Source organism: Phyllostomus discolor, chromosome 4 (genome assembly GCF_004126475.2).
Source record: "Phyllostomus discolor isolate MPI-MPIP mPhyDis1 chromosome 4, mPhyDis1.pri.v3, whole genome shotgun sequence".
NCBI lineage: Eukaryota > Metazoa > Chordata > Mammalia > Chiroptera > Phyllostomidae > Phyllostomus > Phyllostomus discolor.
Genome location: NC_040906.2, coordinates 133,612,930 through 133,630,349, shown reverse-complemented (window position 1 = coordinate 133,630,349; position 17,420 = coordinate 133,612,930).

Sequence of the window (17,420 nt, the reverse complement as noted above, 5' to 3'; positions counted from 1 at the left end):
TACAAAAGCACTTGACTCATTCTGTAACACCAAAAAACAATAGGGGCAAATGTAATAATAGAGAGAAATTATATTGCAACCTTGCTTTGTCTAATAAGTTCAGTTTTTCTTAACTCTGTTATGAAAATATTAACATTTGGGTCTAATTTAAATGGAACTAAAGTAATAAGGGCAGATGCCTTCACTTTGCACAAAGACTAATTTTTATCTAGAAAATGAAAAATAAATGACTATCTTAAATAATTATTTAGATGATATGCACATTTGAATATTTACTTACTTTGATCATCGGCTTATTGAAACAAGATTCTTTTTTTTTAAGATTTTATTTATTTATTTTTTATTTTTAGAGAGGGAAGGGAGGGAGATAGAGAGACAGAGAGAGAAACATCAATGTACGGTTGCTGGGGGTCATGGCCTGCAACCCAGGCATGTACCCTGACTGGGAATCGAACCTGCGACACTTTGGTTCGCAGCCCACACTCAATCCACTGAGCTATGCCAGCCAGGGCGAAACAATATTCTTTGTAGGAACGTAAAAACATACTAGGGTTGACAAATACCAAGTCCATTTTTTAGTGGGTTCTGAACATAGATCTTTTATTTAACAAATAATTTCATGTTGCTTTTATAATTTATTTATTCGATACAATTATATACCTTAAATAAAAATATGTAAATGTGGGCACTTATGTAAATAGACTATATTAGCCCATTAATATAACAAACCAAACATATAAAACAATTTGGGGTTGGTGAGATACTGCATAGGATAAAGGTAGAAGTTAAAAAAAATGCTATTAAATCCAAAGAACCTGAGAACCATTCAAATTAACCTGGACCTAGGTTATCTAGTAAGGAATTAATTCTTTGTCTCACTAGAGGACAAAGGAGACATAAGAATTTGGAAGATATATATATCTAGATCTCTCTCTATATATCTTCACATATATTTATATATTATACATAATATATATAATATTTTTATGTTAGGAGTAATAGTCTCCCAAAAGTGACACCACAATTTCCATCTGTTTAAACGCCATAAAAGCACAGTGATATAAATAGACCTTTGGTCATTTTAATTTATTTTTGTTATAGGATGAAAAATAAGATTAATGAACTCAATATTTACTGAGAATCAACTTTATGATTCAGACACAAAATTAAAAATCATCATTATTAAGATTCTGAGAACCTAGCAGGGTAGATTATACATATTCATATAATTGCAGGCGATTTTGACATTTTTCAGGCAAAGACTCAAGACTTTGGTTTAACAAATTCTTTAATAAAGAAATGCTGGCTCAAGGCTTCTTCCAACACATACATCTGAAATAAGAGATATGTTTTCTAGATATGGCTCCAGGCTAATATTGAAAATGTGGTCCAGCCTTTCTCGGGCTTTCTAAACTTTCAGTGGCTCCCCAATGTCAAAACCACTTTTATAAAATCACTAAGACAAAATCATTGGCCTGTCTCACTCTCATTCTCTCATGAGTATATAGTGCATTTTTTAGAGTCTATGTCATATATAAACAGGAGTATGTAAAGGTAAGTTTACTATTGTAAGTACATGAAATACAGAGTTTATTCCTGTATTATTGTTTATTAATTAGTCTATTATAAATTTTTATTACAATTGTAAACTTACTTTTGTCCACACCTGTATATCTTTATAAAGACATATATGATATAATTGAAGTACTGAAACACATATGTTTACACATATGTTAATAGCTGTCCTGTCCACATCAGTCAAAAGTTTATGATGCATTGGGCATCAGCAGATGAATGGATAAACAAACAGTGGTGTATATCATTTAATCATAAAAGGGAGTGAAGTGCTAATACATACTGCAAACATGGATGAACCTTGAACACATTATGCTAAAAGAATCCAGTCACAGAAAGTCCTATACTGTATGATTCTATTTATATCAGATATTCCAAATTGGTTAATCCATAGACAAAGAATGCAAACTGGTGTATGGCATGGACTCATGATAAGGAGAAATGAGTCACATGGCTTAGTGTGTATGTTGGGTTTACTTTCAAGTTGATGAAAATGTTTTGGAACTAGTTGGAGAAGGTGGTTTTTCAACACTCTGAATGTACTGAATATTACTAAATTGTTTGCTTTATAATTGTTAATTTTATATTATGCCACTTTCACCTCAATTTAAAAAATGTTGAACTTTTTTTAAAACACAAAGGAAATTAGTTGTTTTGCTGCGATACTATTCAGGGGAATTGTTTCCAAGCCATAATTCCATCAGCAATTTCATTTCCTGAGAGGTAGTTAGAAAAGCTGAATGTTAAGCTCCTCCACAGACCAGCTGAATCAGTCTGAATTTTGAGAAGATGCTCAGGTGCATCATGTGTAACTAAACATTGGAGAAGCATTGTCATTTGGCATTGCTTCTAGAATTGACATGTGAACCACATCACCTTGCAATCTCATTTCATTCAGATATTTTAATATATATGATATTGCTTGAACATTAAAGGTAATGGAAGTTGATTGTGGCAGTGTTTCCAAACTTGTTAAATCATAAGAAACGTGAAAATTTAGTTGACATTTTGGTAAATAGAACATCTACCTAGAAGTTCTTTAGAAAATTATGCAAGTTTAAAAAAATCATATCAAAGCATGGAAAATAAAGCTTTATTTATTTAAAAAAGTTATTTATAAAAGTTATCTAAACTTTTAATCACAAGCCACTAAAACAATGTTCTGATTTAAAGAAAGACTTCAGTGTTTTCCCTTTAATTCTTATGGTTTAAAAATTTTATTCTGTTCTACTTTTAGAAATATATAGGTTGAATGGTTTGTGAAGCGCCATTCTAGGTAATCACCTACACTACCCCAACTTCTAAAGTAATACAGCAAATTATATAGTTTAAAACATGTGTCTATGTTTATTTTTAGTTTTTCAACTGATGTTCCAGGTCTTTAATGAAGTAGAGTAGACATCATTGGAGGTAAATCCAACTCTGCCATGTTATACAATTATACTTACAGCCAGTTATTTGAAACATAGGTTTCATACTATTACTTTACACAAAGTTTTCCTGAGCTTCTTAGTTACCCTGAAAACTCTACATATTAATGGAAAACCTTGAAATTTGGTATTTTATAGATGCTAAAGGAGGCAAATCTTGTTTTTCTCTATATGAAGAAGAGAGAAGCAAAGCTTAGCTTTAGATAAAAGGGTTCATGAGAGTAAATTAAAACTGGATTCAGGCCCAGGTTAATGAAATAGAAGGATTAAAGAAAACTTCAATTTTGTCTTAGTTGTTTTTCCCCACCTAATAAAAAAGGCTCACACAAATATGACCAAAAGTAGTTTAAAATAATGGATCTGAAGTAGCAGAAATCTGGTGTTTTTAATATACATGCATGTACTTTGTTTTTTTTTTATTTATTCTTGTTCTGTTACAGTTGTCCTAATTTTTCCCTGGTTGCTCTCTACTTCCCTGCCCAGCTTCCTCTCCCACAGTCAATCTCTACACTGATGTCCATCTCCTTGGATCATTATACATGTTCCTTAATTAAACCATTCCCTTTCTTTCCTCACTTCTTCTCCTCTCTCCTCCTTCCCCACTCTCCTCCTTCTCCACTCTCCTCTGTCACTGTCAGTCTGTCCCTTATTTCCATGCCCCCGGTTCTATTTTTTGTTTGTTTGTTTTATTCATTAGGTTCCTATTATAGATGAGATCATATGGTATTTGTCTTTCACTGCCTGGCTTATTTCACTTAGCATAATCCTCTCTAGTTTCATCCATGCTGTCTTGAAAGGTAGGAATCCCTCCCTTCTTTCTGCTGTATAGTATTTCATTGTGTAAATGTACCACAGTTTTTTGATCCACTCATTTACTGAGGGACACTTAGGCTGTTTCCAGCTCTTGGCTATTGTAAATAACACTGCTATGAACACAGGGGTGCATTGGATGTTTCGAATTAGTATTTCCAGATTCTTAGGGTACAATCCAAGCAGTGGAATCACTGGATCAAAAGGCAGTTCCATTTTTAGTTTTTTGAGAAAATTTCATATTGTTTTTCACAGTGGTTGCACTAAACTGCATTTCCACTGACAATGGAATGTGTTCCACGTTCTCCACATCATTGCCAGCACTCGTTTTTTGATGTGTTAATGATGGCCATTTTGCCTGATGTGAGGTGGTATCTCATTGTGGTGTCCTGAACTTGGTATATATATCCTTTCAACTTTTGCTTTACATTTCTCCACACATATATTTGTGTCCATGCAACTGATATTTCTGTTTTTCCAAATGTACATGTGTATTATCAAACTTTTTAACTGTATACATTTTTCCATTAAATATTATATTCTTTAGATATATAGATATTGAAATAAAAATATATAGCACTGGTTTATTACTTTCATTACTGTTTTAGTATCCCATGTTGAGATATTTTTTCATTTATTCCTTTCCCTAGTGATGGGTACTTAAGTTATTTTCAGCTTTTCATAATTAAAAACAATGCTGCAAAAAAAGAAAAAAAAGAATTCAATTGATTAAAATAAAATTCTGAAATCAAATTTGCTTCTGTACCCTGACTAATAAAAAAGAATTGATTTTAAAATGACTATGAGAAGAAGGAAATTCTATAAAGCACCAATTCAACAAATCTATTCCCAAAATAATTCTGAAAATATCTATTGCTTTAAATGATGAAATTGCTTGCCAAATTGAGAGCATTGTTCTTCTTCTCTTTATTTTTGTTCATTAGCTTATATTCCAAGAGATTCTCTAGAAATATACTGATTTTAGCATCCTATTAATTGCCAATACTGAATTACAATACAAATCATTTTGTGAGGTACCCATAAAATAAGTTATGTTATAAAATAAGAATTATAATCCAGTAATTTGATTATATTATGTCTTTATGATCCCAATAATGTAAGCTTTACAAAGTCAAAAATTCTTTAAAATATGTTTCTTTTTTCACAAATATATCTCCAGGGCTTAGAATAGTACTTAAGCAATGATCAGAACACTCACTGTTTGAACAAATAAATGTTTGAAACTAAACAAGACCAATTTCATACAGGAACTATTTCCTCATCATTTTCATCAACCTTCCTCAAGCACATCTCCAGTGGGATTCCTAAAGAAATCCAGACAGACAGCATGATGAATATAGATCTACAGATTTTCTGATTTTACTGCTAGATATTTGTGCTGAATCAGAATACATATGTAGGTGTCTGAGAAAAGGCAAGTGAAAAAAACAAAACATGGATTTTTGAGATTTGGCATGGACCAACAAGATATATTTTAAGATTAATTTGGAATATTAAGAAATGAGGCAAAATCATTTGACAATATATGGACATAAACTTTTAAGGCAACAGGTTAAAAGTATCAGCAAAATTTACTTATTTCTCTTCTGATATATTTTTTCCACCCTCAACCCCTCAGGATGGTTTTGCTTATTTAATGGGACGGGAATAATATCTTTAGAACATGATTGGGAAAATCTGGCTTAATGAACATTGAGAAAGTTTCTCTCTCAAAGAATAGCTGAAGCCTGAACAGTGATTGACTTGGAGTTGAGTGTAGCCATGTGTCAATAATACCAGCTTGGACACTTCCCTGCATGTATTGCTTGGCTTTAGGTTGCTCATCAGTATACTAAGCATAGTTTTGCTTGTGCTTCTTACTTGCTGTGTGAACTGGGACACTTATTTGAGCTTATGCCTCAGATTTTTCTAACAATAATTGCTTCTCATTTAATAGAGGAAGAGTTTTGCTCCCAAAAAAGAAAACGTAGCACTGTGACATTTTTAGTAAAGAATGAACAGGTCAATGATCACTTATAGATAGTAAGCACTGAAAACTGAATATTACTTCCATAATTTTGGTGCTGAAGCTCGTTTGGCAGTTAATACCCTCTGAAGTTATTTATAGTTCTTATACCATTTATTATGAATATTCATACATTTTACTTCAGTATATTAATGTGTTTGATAAGGGAAGCTCTCCAGACTTTTTTTCTTTCACATTATATTATAACCACTTTATTATGGATTTTAATGTGACATGGTATTGGAAATATTTCTCCAAACTTTTAGAAGAAAATATAAGTTGAGTTAAACAAAGGGGGGTATAATTTTCATTTATATATTGCTTATAATAATTGAATTGTTCACATATGAGTGAGGTCTTCTCTGCAATTATATCAACTATCATCTTAGGAACAACTATCGTAATTACGAGCTCCCACTAACAGTATGAATGGGCTTCGAAATAAATATACTGGCCATTACCTGACACTTGGCTTACTGAATGTTTTATATTATCTAATAATAGTGTGTGGGGTTTATTATTAATATTATTTATAAAATTTTGACCCTTATACTGGACAAAACCTTGATGAGGGAATTTATTTTTAGATTTTTATTCCCATAGCACCAGCCATCTGCTTTGTCAACAATAGACTCCCTAAATATTTACTAAATTGAACTCTTTTTTTCTCCTGTGATGCCTCTCTTCCTCTCTTTTAAACTTTAGGATTTGAATCCATCTCAGAAGCCTCAGGTCATGACCAAGAACCTCAGCTCCCTACCCTGCGTTTTCCTGAAAACAATGCTGTAGCCTGTTTTCCCCCATTTGACTTTGACCCTTTGCTCATCTATCAATACAATCATCTATAAAAAATTCCATACCTTTCATAGATTGGCCCATTTAACTATTGATGCATATTTCTGTTTTTGCCTTTACCTCTCCATACAAATACATTTATTGGGTTTTAGGTACCTTCTAATTATTGGGATATTAATGATCTTATTATAAAATAGACACCAGAATAACTGGAGTCTCTACATTACTACTTAGAAAATCAATGGTTCAATTATTTAAGTTTGGATAAGAAGTTGCTTTTGCTGTGATGTTTACTCTTTCATTATCCATTGATCAGTGCCAATAAGCACCACTGGCTATTCCAAATCATTAGATCCAATCTGACTGAAATGTTGTAGGAAATAACTTTAAGACATTATATCCCAGAAGTAAAAGCAATAGGTTATTTATTTTTAAAGCACAGAGTTTTTCACAAAATGTATGTTATAGAACCATTATTTGCCAACTATCCTTGGCATTGTTAAACAATTTTTTAGTATTTGTTTTGATTGAATTCAGCTTTCAAAAGACTGTGCAAGATATTTAATGAGGTAGAGCTCATTATCCTTTTCTCATATACTCCAAAACTACAATTGCTTTCAATCCCTTAGCACACCACTAGGAAATTAAAGATATTTACCCAGTGTTTCCAAGGGCCTATTAAATATTGTGCATTTTGTTCTATGAAATAATTTTGGACACAATCTTAATCTTGCCTCATGTAGGAATATTTTTGTTAGGGTTGACAGATTTACCAAAAAAAAATTAAGACATAATTTTGAAATTTAGATAAATGTCTTTTAAAAAAATAAATAAGGATTTCACATTCAGTGTTTTGGACATTCTTATATTAAAGATATTCATTATTTATTAAATTTCAAATATAATGGAATGGCTTGTATGTTATCTGGCAATCTTGACTTCCATATTAGTAGATTATTATCTAAAATGATAGCAATAGTGACCAAATAGAGAAAACAAGATATTATGATAATTTTGCCAGAAAAAAAGTATAAAAATAAGCAAAATCATGTTCTGTGGAATGTGAACAGGAAATCTCACACAATTGGTTCTACTACCATATATAGTAAAATTATTGCTACAAATTGTGATGATTTTTAAATATTTTAAGTAAAATGCACATGTAGGTCAATTTATGAATCATACGTCAGTAACTCAACAAATTATTCCTAAGTAACCACTCTCATATGAATAACCACATAGGTCAAGATATAAACATTAACAATATTCTATGTGTTCCCTCACACTCATTAACTTTTCATCCATTTGAAAGGTACAGCTAGCTAATTTTTAACACCATAAATTAATAAGGCCATTTTATTTTATACTTTATGTAAAAGGATTTATATGCCATGTTTACTCTAGCATTTACCTTCTCACATTTAGTGTTATGCATGCAATATCTAACTCAATATCATAATAGCATATTTGTATACTAATAATGTATTCAAAATCATTCTCATATATTATTTCATATATGAGCATAACAATTTATCTGTTTCTCTACTGATGGATATTTGGGCTATTTCAAAGATTAGATACAATGTTTCTCTATGTATATATTCTAATCAATATCAGTGATATCTTATGAGGTTGATATTTAGTTATGTTTTCCACATATATACACTTTATATAATCTTATTTCTTTATTTGCCTTTGAAATTCATCTACAACATATTCTATGATCTAGCATCACCCTGATACCAAAACCAGACAAGGATATAACAAGGAAAGAAAAATACAGATTAATACACCTTACACATATAGATGTAAGAATCCCCAACAAAGTACTAGCAAACAAGTTCAGACATATAGAAAAAAGGATTATGCACCATCACTAATGTGTTTTATCTCAGGAATGTAAGAAAGTTTCAACCTAATAAAGCCAATTAATGTAATACACCATATTATCAGAATTTAAGTACAAAAAGCAACATGATAATCCCAATAGACAAGTAAGAAATATTTGAAAAAACTTTTATGATAAAAATAATCAACAAAAAGAGGAATAGAATGAAATTTCCTCAGCTTGAAAAAGAGTATCTACAAAAAATAAAACATTGCTATTATCATACTTTTTGATGACAATGAATATTTTCACCATAAGATCAGGAATAGAACTCTTCCTCAACAGAAGAAGAACACAGTTGTCAACACTGTTTTTCCAACATTGTACTAAAGAATTTTGACAGGGAATTAGTTTTAAAACAAGAAAAAATGGCAAATAGATTGGAAACAATAATATAAAACTGTATTTACAAATGGTATGGTTTTGAATTTAGAAAATTATAAGGAATGATCCACCCTCTTAAAAGTTATTGGAGTTAATAAACTAATGTAGCAAGCTTTCAGGGTTTAATGTCAATTTAGCAGAAGAAATTGTATAACAATACACTAACAATGAGCATGCCGAAAACAAAATTGAGAAAACAATTCAATTATTAATATCAAAAAAAATAAATTCTAAGGACAAAATTTAACAAATGAGGAATGAAGTACAAATGCAAATCTAGAAAACATTTTTAAAATATATTTTATTATGCTATTATAGTTGTCCCATTTTTTTCTCCCTTTTTTCCCCTCCACCCTGCATCCCCCCTTCCACCATCATTCCTCTACCTTAGCTCATGTCCTCGGGTCACATGTGTAAGTTCTTTGGTTTCTCCATTTACCATACTATTCTTAACCTCCCCTTGTTTATTTTGTACCTACCATTTATGCTTCTTATTCCTTGTACCTTTTCCCCTGTTCTCCTCCCACCCCATCCCTACTGATAATCCTCCATGTGATCTCCATTTCTGTGATTCTGTTCCTGTTCTAGTTGTTTGCCTAGTTCATTTTTGTTTCTGTCAAAACTAGATAACATTTTCAAAAGAAATTAAAATTGTGATCAAATAATATTGCTTGCAGTATGGAATTGGTCAGAAAAAAAGCAAAGTAAGAGTGGAAAAATAACTTAGGATATGAAAAAGTATGTTGCTGAGAAAGAAAGTTCTTTAGGTTCATAAGGGCCCAATTAAGGATCAGATATTGAATAACAGGAGTGAGAAAATATAGGATGGTAAAACTAAATAGCTTTCTACATTTCCCACAATGTATATTATGATTTTTTAAGTATTTGAGCTTCCTAACAGAATTGAAAGTACATATTGAACTGTAACCACACAAAATCATATCAGAAATACAAATATTGGTGATTTTAGAGATAGCTAATATTTAGGGAATTAACACCATTGCTGTTCTACACAGAGGGAATTAACTGCATGTGCCCTGTTGGCAGAGAAAGCATTGTGGCAAAGGGAAATATTCATATCACGTTTATGCTAGTCTTGACACCTGTATAGCTGGCTGCTCTTCTCAGGTAGCTATTTTCTAAAATACCCTATGCATTTATGTAACGAATAAGTATTCTTTCTGTGTGTTGAAACAAAGTTGGTATAAAGGATTCAAAAGTAATACCGAGGTCAACACTACTCAATTTAACATTTCCAACATTTGAAACAAAGGAGAGACTTAGGATTTTCAATGAACTAAAAATATTGTATCTGAAGGGAAAATCATGTGAGGGGTAGTTGAGCTCTTTCAATCTCCTATTTCTTGCCAGGAAGAAATTGCCAAACTTCCACACACATATGTTGAGTGGAGAACTTCCTAGGTATCTGGAGGTTGAAAGTTTCTGATTATGAATTCCAAGCAAGCCAAAACACCACTGAGAGTTGTTCTTAATGTGTCTATAAGAAAGCACAGTTGGAATAAAACTATCTGTTGACAGATGAAATAAAAATTCTACTACAAATACAGAAATAATAAATGCAAGCAAAGAGCAACACAGAAACTGACATTTCAGTCTTAAAGAAATATCAAATAGAGCAATTGCAACAACAAAAAAAGTAGAGTTCCTCAAAATGCTGTTGGAAATCCAAAAACACTGCAGGAGGTTAACTGAAAAGAGAAAGTGAAATGAAGGAGCTACATATCTTAGTTTGAACATCCAGGTTTACTTTGAAAGGCTATTCTCACAATGAGATTACAGCAGTCCCCCATTATCAGCAAGGAATGCATTCCAAGACCCTCAGTGGATACCTGAAACTGTGGATAGTATGGATCTTTATATATACTATTTTTCTGTACATATATACCTATGATTATGCACAGTAAGAGATCAGCAACAAAATAAAACTATTATCACAATACACTATTACAATAGTTATGTGATGGTGTCTTAAATTATATTATTGTACTTAACCTTCGTCTTATGATGATGTGAGATGAAAAAGTACCTTATTAAGTATAAAACTTTTACATTTTAATGCAAAGGAAGCACTTCACAACTTCTCCTTGGCACATCTGAATCCAAGTGCTATCATTCTTTCACCTTGAGGTCATTATTAAGTAAAATAAGTGTTACTTGAACACAAGCACTGCTATACCTCAACAGTCAACCCGATATCCCAGATGAATACTAAGTGACTAACTGGTGGGGAAACACATGCAATGTAGACATGTTAGGTAGCAGCTAGGAATGAGTGGCCAGAGGGTAATAAAGGCAGGGCCCTGGCCATTACAGTCTAAGAATACAGGAAGCTGGAAGCAAAAGGAAGACATGTCTCACCAATTAACTCAGCAGTCCTGAGCTCCATTTGATAAGATTGATGGTTGTCCTGAGCATTGCAAGCAAAATTGCACAGGAGGAGGAGAGTCCTTGAGACTGGTGAGAAAAGGGGCTCTGTAACAATCTTACTAAAATTGCCTGGTGTTGAACATCACAAGCAGGAGTTGCACAGGAAGAAGATGGGGGCTTATGCTGGGAAAGGGAACCTCTGTAACAATTTCACTAAAACAAACAACCTTTGCTAACTGAGAAAGAAAGTCTCTCTACCTAGCACAGTATTCTAAAGATTTAGAAGGGGGAAAAGGGGAGGGAACCTAAAAGCTGACTAAAGTATATAAACTCTGAACCTCAATAGCTGGCATACTTCGATTAGCTATGTACCCACTTATACGTAGCCTCTGCTCAAGTGTATTGAATAAACTTACTAACAACTTTGTTTCCTCTCTACATGGGCCATTTAGGCTAGCCGGGTGCCTGCTTGCAGCTTTGTCCTCATATGTGTTTCATAAATAAACTTGCTATCTCATTTACACTTTATGTGTTTTTCCTTCAATTGAATTATTCTCTTGCAAGTGAGACAAGAACCAACGCAAGGGAGGGAGTCTCATGACTTGGGTCTCTCTCTCCCCATCTGTAACAGACATGCAGTGGAGCAGGATGGGATATGATTTCATCGGAAAGATGTGTAATTTAAAACTTATGAATTGTTTATTTTTGAATTTTTCCATTTAATATTTTTGGACTTCTGTTGACTACAGGTAACTAAAATCACAGAAAACAAAACAGTAGATAAGGGAGGACTACTGTATATTTACTCTCACACTGAATGTTCCATGGTAAAGCTGTAACACTAAAATATAAAATATCCACACAAAGTACCCAGGTCATGTTATATCTACCTACACATTTTGAACAGTTCATGAGAAAAATCAATCTGATGAGATAAGAAACAACCAAATAAAAGATGGCTACTGGATTATTCAACATAGATACTATTGAAACTATTTCAAAGGTCCATCAAAAATATTGGCTGTTTACCTAAATGCTCTTCATTTAATTCTGCTAGGGTGACCACTTAACTCTGCTTGCTACTCAATCACACTGAGTGGATAGAAAAAGGAACAATGACAACATAAAATTATAAACAGCAAGACAAGAAAGGAAATTAACAGTATTCTTCTGTGCACTGAGAAGTGGAAGAATGTGTGCTCTCTGGCCTCGCACACTCTGGAAAGCTGAGTAAAGCAGGAGATGTGAAAGGAAAAAAGAGTATGTCAATTCTCAATACAAATGATTAAAATGGCCAAAACCTGGTATGTTCAAGGGCTATTGGAAAAAGACAGTGATTTCACATCCTAGTCACATTGTGATGAGTCATAGAGCAGAATGAGATTTTACTCCCTGAAAAGAAAATTAGAGAGTTTATTGTTGGTTACAATTCTAGGTACAGCTGGTGTGAGAATTCTGAAGGAGATTAATTTTTAAAAAGTCATAGAGATACTGACAAACACATATGTGTATATGCATTCTATAATATATAGCAAGATTGGAGGGTCTCTACACTAATCAGTTCACCAAATGATGTCAGTCTAGGCAATACAGTACATTGTAAGCAAAATACCAAGATTTTTTTTCTCTGTAAATTCTAATCATTCTGAGTGAAAAAAAAGTCATATTAAGACTTTAGGAAAATGGTTCTCTCTGCCAATAAGTCCCATCTATGGACACAGCTGTCATTTTATAAGCCACATTTATGAGAGACAGGATATAATAAATTTGGAATGTTCACAGTAATAAAAAAGTTCTCATGCATTAAAATACAATAGTGAAAGTTAAAAATATGCCTTAATACCAGAATTGTCTTCCAAAATGGAGTAAAAACAAGAAGAAAAAACATCTGCTCCCAGAAAGATGCCACCACCATCTTTCCACCAAAGTTTTTCTTTAAATGGTCTGAGGTTCAGCCCGGGCCTTGATTAAATCCAAGATTGAAAACAACTCCATTATCTCATGGGAGTTCTCATTTTTACTCCATTTTGGAAGACTTAATTCTTATATTTAGGTGTACATTTAAGTTCTGCTATCATATTTTTAATGTTCAAGAACATTTTTATTAAATGTGAATATGGAAGCTATAGAAACAGATTGAAAAATAATGAAGAATGTGTTCAGCAGACGCAATATTCAAATAAAACTAGTTGTAGAAAGAAAGACAGCATAGGGTATCATCAAAAAGTGATTAAAGAAAATTTTGCATAACTGTAGAAATTTAATATTGATTTAAAAGTGTTATATAGTCCCTAGCACAATAAATTCTCTCTGTCAACCTGGGGGCTGAAAGCAAACCATGAGGCAGACTCGGCTGCAGGAAGTTTGTTTGGGAGATGATTTCTGGGAGGAGGGGGACCAGGAAATGATGCGGACATTGGCCAAGAGTGTCTGTGGCGTTATGGACAAGATGAGATAAATTCATACATACTACTGAGTCCTGTGGAGGAAAAATGGACAGCACAGCCAGTCTCTCAACAGGAGAGCGCCACGACCCTTGCCTTGACAAGCTTTTACTGGCTTTCTAATAGCATACATCAAAGAAGGTTTTCATTCATTATACTTAGGTTTGCTTTAGGTAACTACTTTTTACCTATAGCAATGGAAAGGAAGTTACTGATTACTTCTTACAGATTAACAAGGAAAAAATGTTACAAATGCAAGGGAACAATAAGAGTAATTGGTCTGGTTGCACTTCAGCCCTTGGGAGAACTAGCACAGACTTCAGGAAGTTAATTTAAAGATATGCAGTAAGCATTTGCTGCCTGAACTCAGGGTGAGGGAGTTTTAGCAAGAGCAAGTCACAAGGCAGCCTAGTTATAATGCAGGCCTCATTTTCCATGGGAGAACCGATCCGTGGGTTTGGCTCCTGCATGCCACAGCACGCCTATTGGGCTTTTCAATAGGGCTGAGCTGCAATTGTCCTTGCCAGGCAGATTGGTTCCCTATAAGAGAAGCTCAAAACAGGAAGAAAGGAACATGAGAATGTGCAATCACTGTTAAGAAAAGTAGAGTTCAATCTCTTAAGGGTGTTAAGACGATGCCACAGTACCTCAGGAGTGGGCCCTGCTCCTGATGTGGCTGTTAAGAAGTTGGAAGCCATTCTGATTATTGATGTTATATGGAACTTGATTTCTCTCTCTATGAAAGTTCTTTAAATCTTCTGTTCATCCATAAGTGTTCTGAAATTATTTATTTATGATTTTATTATATTTTTTCCATTAACATTTAATCCTTAATATCACCTCCTCTCCCCACACCTGCCATAACCACACTGTTGTCTATGTCCATGAGTCCTTTTTCCTTTTTGGTCAATCCTTCTACCGCCCACTCCCTTCACCTTAGCTGTCATCCTGCTGTCTATCTGAGTATGTCTCTGTTCTCTTTGTTAGTTCAATTTGTTCATTAGATTCCACATATGAGTAAAATCATACAGTATTTGCCTTTCTCTGACTGGCTTATTTCACTTACCATAATTGTTCCCTAGCTCCATCCATACTGTTGCAAAGGATAAATTTTTTTCTTCTTTATGGCCAAGTAGAATTTCATTGTGTAATTGTCCCACAGTTGTTTTATATACTTGTCGACTGATAGACACTTGAGCTGCTTCCATACACTGCAACAAACATTGGGGTGCATATGTTCTTTCATATTAGTGTTTTGGGTTGTTTTGGATATATTCCCACAAGTGGGAGCACTAGTTCAAAAGGCAGATGCATTTTTAATTTTTTGAGATATCTCCATACTGCTTTCCACAGTGGCTGCCTCAGCCTACATTCCCACCAACAATGCAAAAAGGGTTCCTCTTTCTCCTCATCCTCACCAGCATGTGTTGTTCGTTGATTTATTGGTGATAGCCATTCGACAGGTGTGGGATGGTATCTTATTGTGGTTTTAATTTGCATTTCTCTGATGATTAGAGACATTATACATCTTTTCATGTCTGTTGGCCATCTGTATGTCCTCTTTGGAGAAGTGTCTATTCAGGTCCTCTGCCAATTTTTTAACTGGGCTGCAGTTTTTTATTTTTTGATGATCTTGTAAGTTCATAAATTTTGAATTTTAAGCATTTATCAAATGTATCAGTGAGTATATTGAATATATTCTCTCAATCTGTGGGTTGTCTTTTTATCTTATTGATGTTTTCATTTTCTGTGCAAAAACTTTTTAGCTTTCAGTGTTCTTCTGGTTGATTTCTAGGTTCATAGAATTTTGGTCAGAGAACATGTTTGATATGATTTTAATCTTCTTAAATTTATTGAGACTTGTTTTGTGTCCTAATGTTGGTCTATCCTAGAAGATGTTCCATTTGCATTTGAAATGTACATATATTCTGCTGCTTCGGGTTAAATGTTCTGAAGATATCAATTAAGTACATTTGATCTAGTGTGTTATTGAAGGCCATTATCTCCTTGCTGATTTTCTTTCTGGAGATCTATCCATTGAAGTTAGTGGGATCTAAAAATCCCAGACTATAACTCCATTTCTGTTGATCTCTCCTTTTATGTCCATTAAAATTTGGCTTACATATTTAGGTGCTCCCATGTTAGGTGCATAAATACTTAGCAGTGTTTTATTCTCTTGTTGAATTGTTCCCTTTTGCATTATATAGTGTCCTTCTTTGTCTCTTACTATAGTCTTAGTTTTAGTCTCTTTTGTCTGATATGAGTACTGCTACTGCAGCTTTTTTTCCCTTTCTTTTTTTTTTAGAGAATAGTCTTTTTTTAAAAGATTTTATTTATTCATTCTCAGAGAGGGAAGGGAGGGAGAAAGAGAGAGAGAGACATCAATGTGCAGTTGCTGGGGGTCATGGCCTGCAACCCAGGCATGTACCCTGGCTGGGAATCGAACCTGCGACACTTTGGTTTGCAGCCCGCTCTCAATCCACTGAGCTACGCCAGCCAGGGCCTTCCCTTTCTATTTGCATGAAATATCCTTTTTCCATCCCTTTACTTCAGTCTGTGTGTCTTTTGATCCTAGATGGGTCTTTTGGAGGAAGCATATGTATGAGTCTTTTTTCATGTTCATTTAGCAACCCTATGTCTCTTGGTTGGAGCAGTAAGCCATTTTAATTTAAGATGATTATTGATACATATATATGTAATGCCATTTTATTTTTAGACTATTTTACTCTGCTCTTTTCCTTCTTCTTCTTTCTCTTTCTCCTTCTCCTTCTTCTTCCTCATCTTGTTCTTCAAGTAAGACCTTTACAATGATGTACTTTAATTTGGGTTTACATATCAGATATTTTCTGTGCCCTCCATTACATCCTGTCAGCTATAATTCTAACTGCATCCATGGCTGCAAAAGACAGTTCCTTACAGTTTCTTACCTGTATCATCTCTCCTTAATGAACACAGAAAGTATGTTTTTTTTTGTTTTCTTCCCCAAGGAAGAGTTTACACATAAATTCAAGAATCACAATATTTCTCATCAGTAATACTGGAAGCCAACATATTATACAATATCTTTAAAGTGTTTGGTGGGGAGAGTCCCAACTAGAATTTTACAAACAGCCTAGACCAGTAATTTTCAACCAGTGTGCCACAATAATTTTTAAAATATTCAATTCTGGACTATTTAGTCAGGGTCACTAACCTCTTTTCCCTTAGATTGTCAAATTAAAAAATGACAGCAGCTTAAACAATAATAGCTGTCTGGTGTGAATGAATCAAAATTATGCCTATTTTTTTCAGGTAGGCAAAAATATATTTTTTAATATGCCACAGAATTTTAGTAGTTTATGTGTGCCATGAGATGAAAAAAAGTTCAAAATTGCTGGCCTAGATTTCTGTATTCAGTAAATTAATAATTAAATATAAAGTTTGAATATAAACATTTTCCAAGTTTTCAGTTCTCAAAATGTTTTCCTCCGAATACCACTCATCAAGAAGGTACAGAAAGAAATATTCCATATGTGTTCATCCATACAGGAAATTCAAAAAGACAAAAACCATAGGATCTAATAAACAAGAGATTGAAGCTCTTAACCAATAAAGATCTGAGGCTGTAAAACAAATTGAAAGTTTATTTAATTTCATGATGTTTATTTAATTTGAATCTGAGAGATGCAGATTCAAGAAGG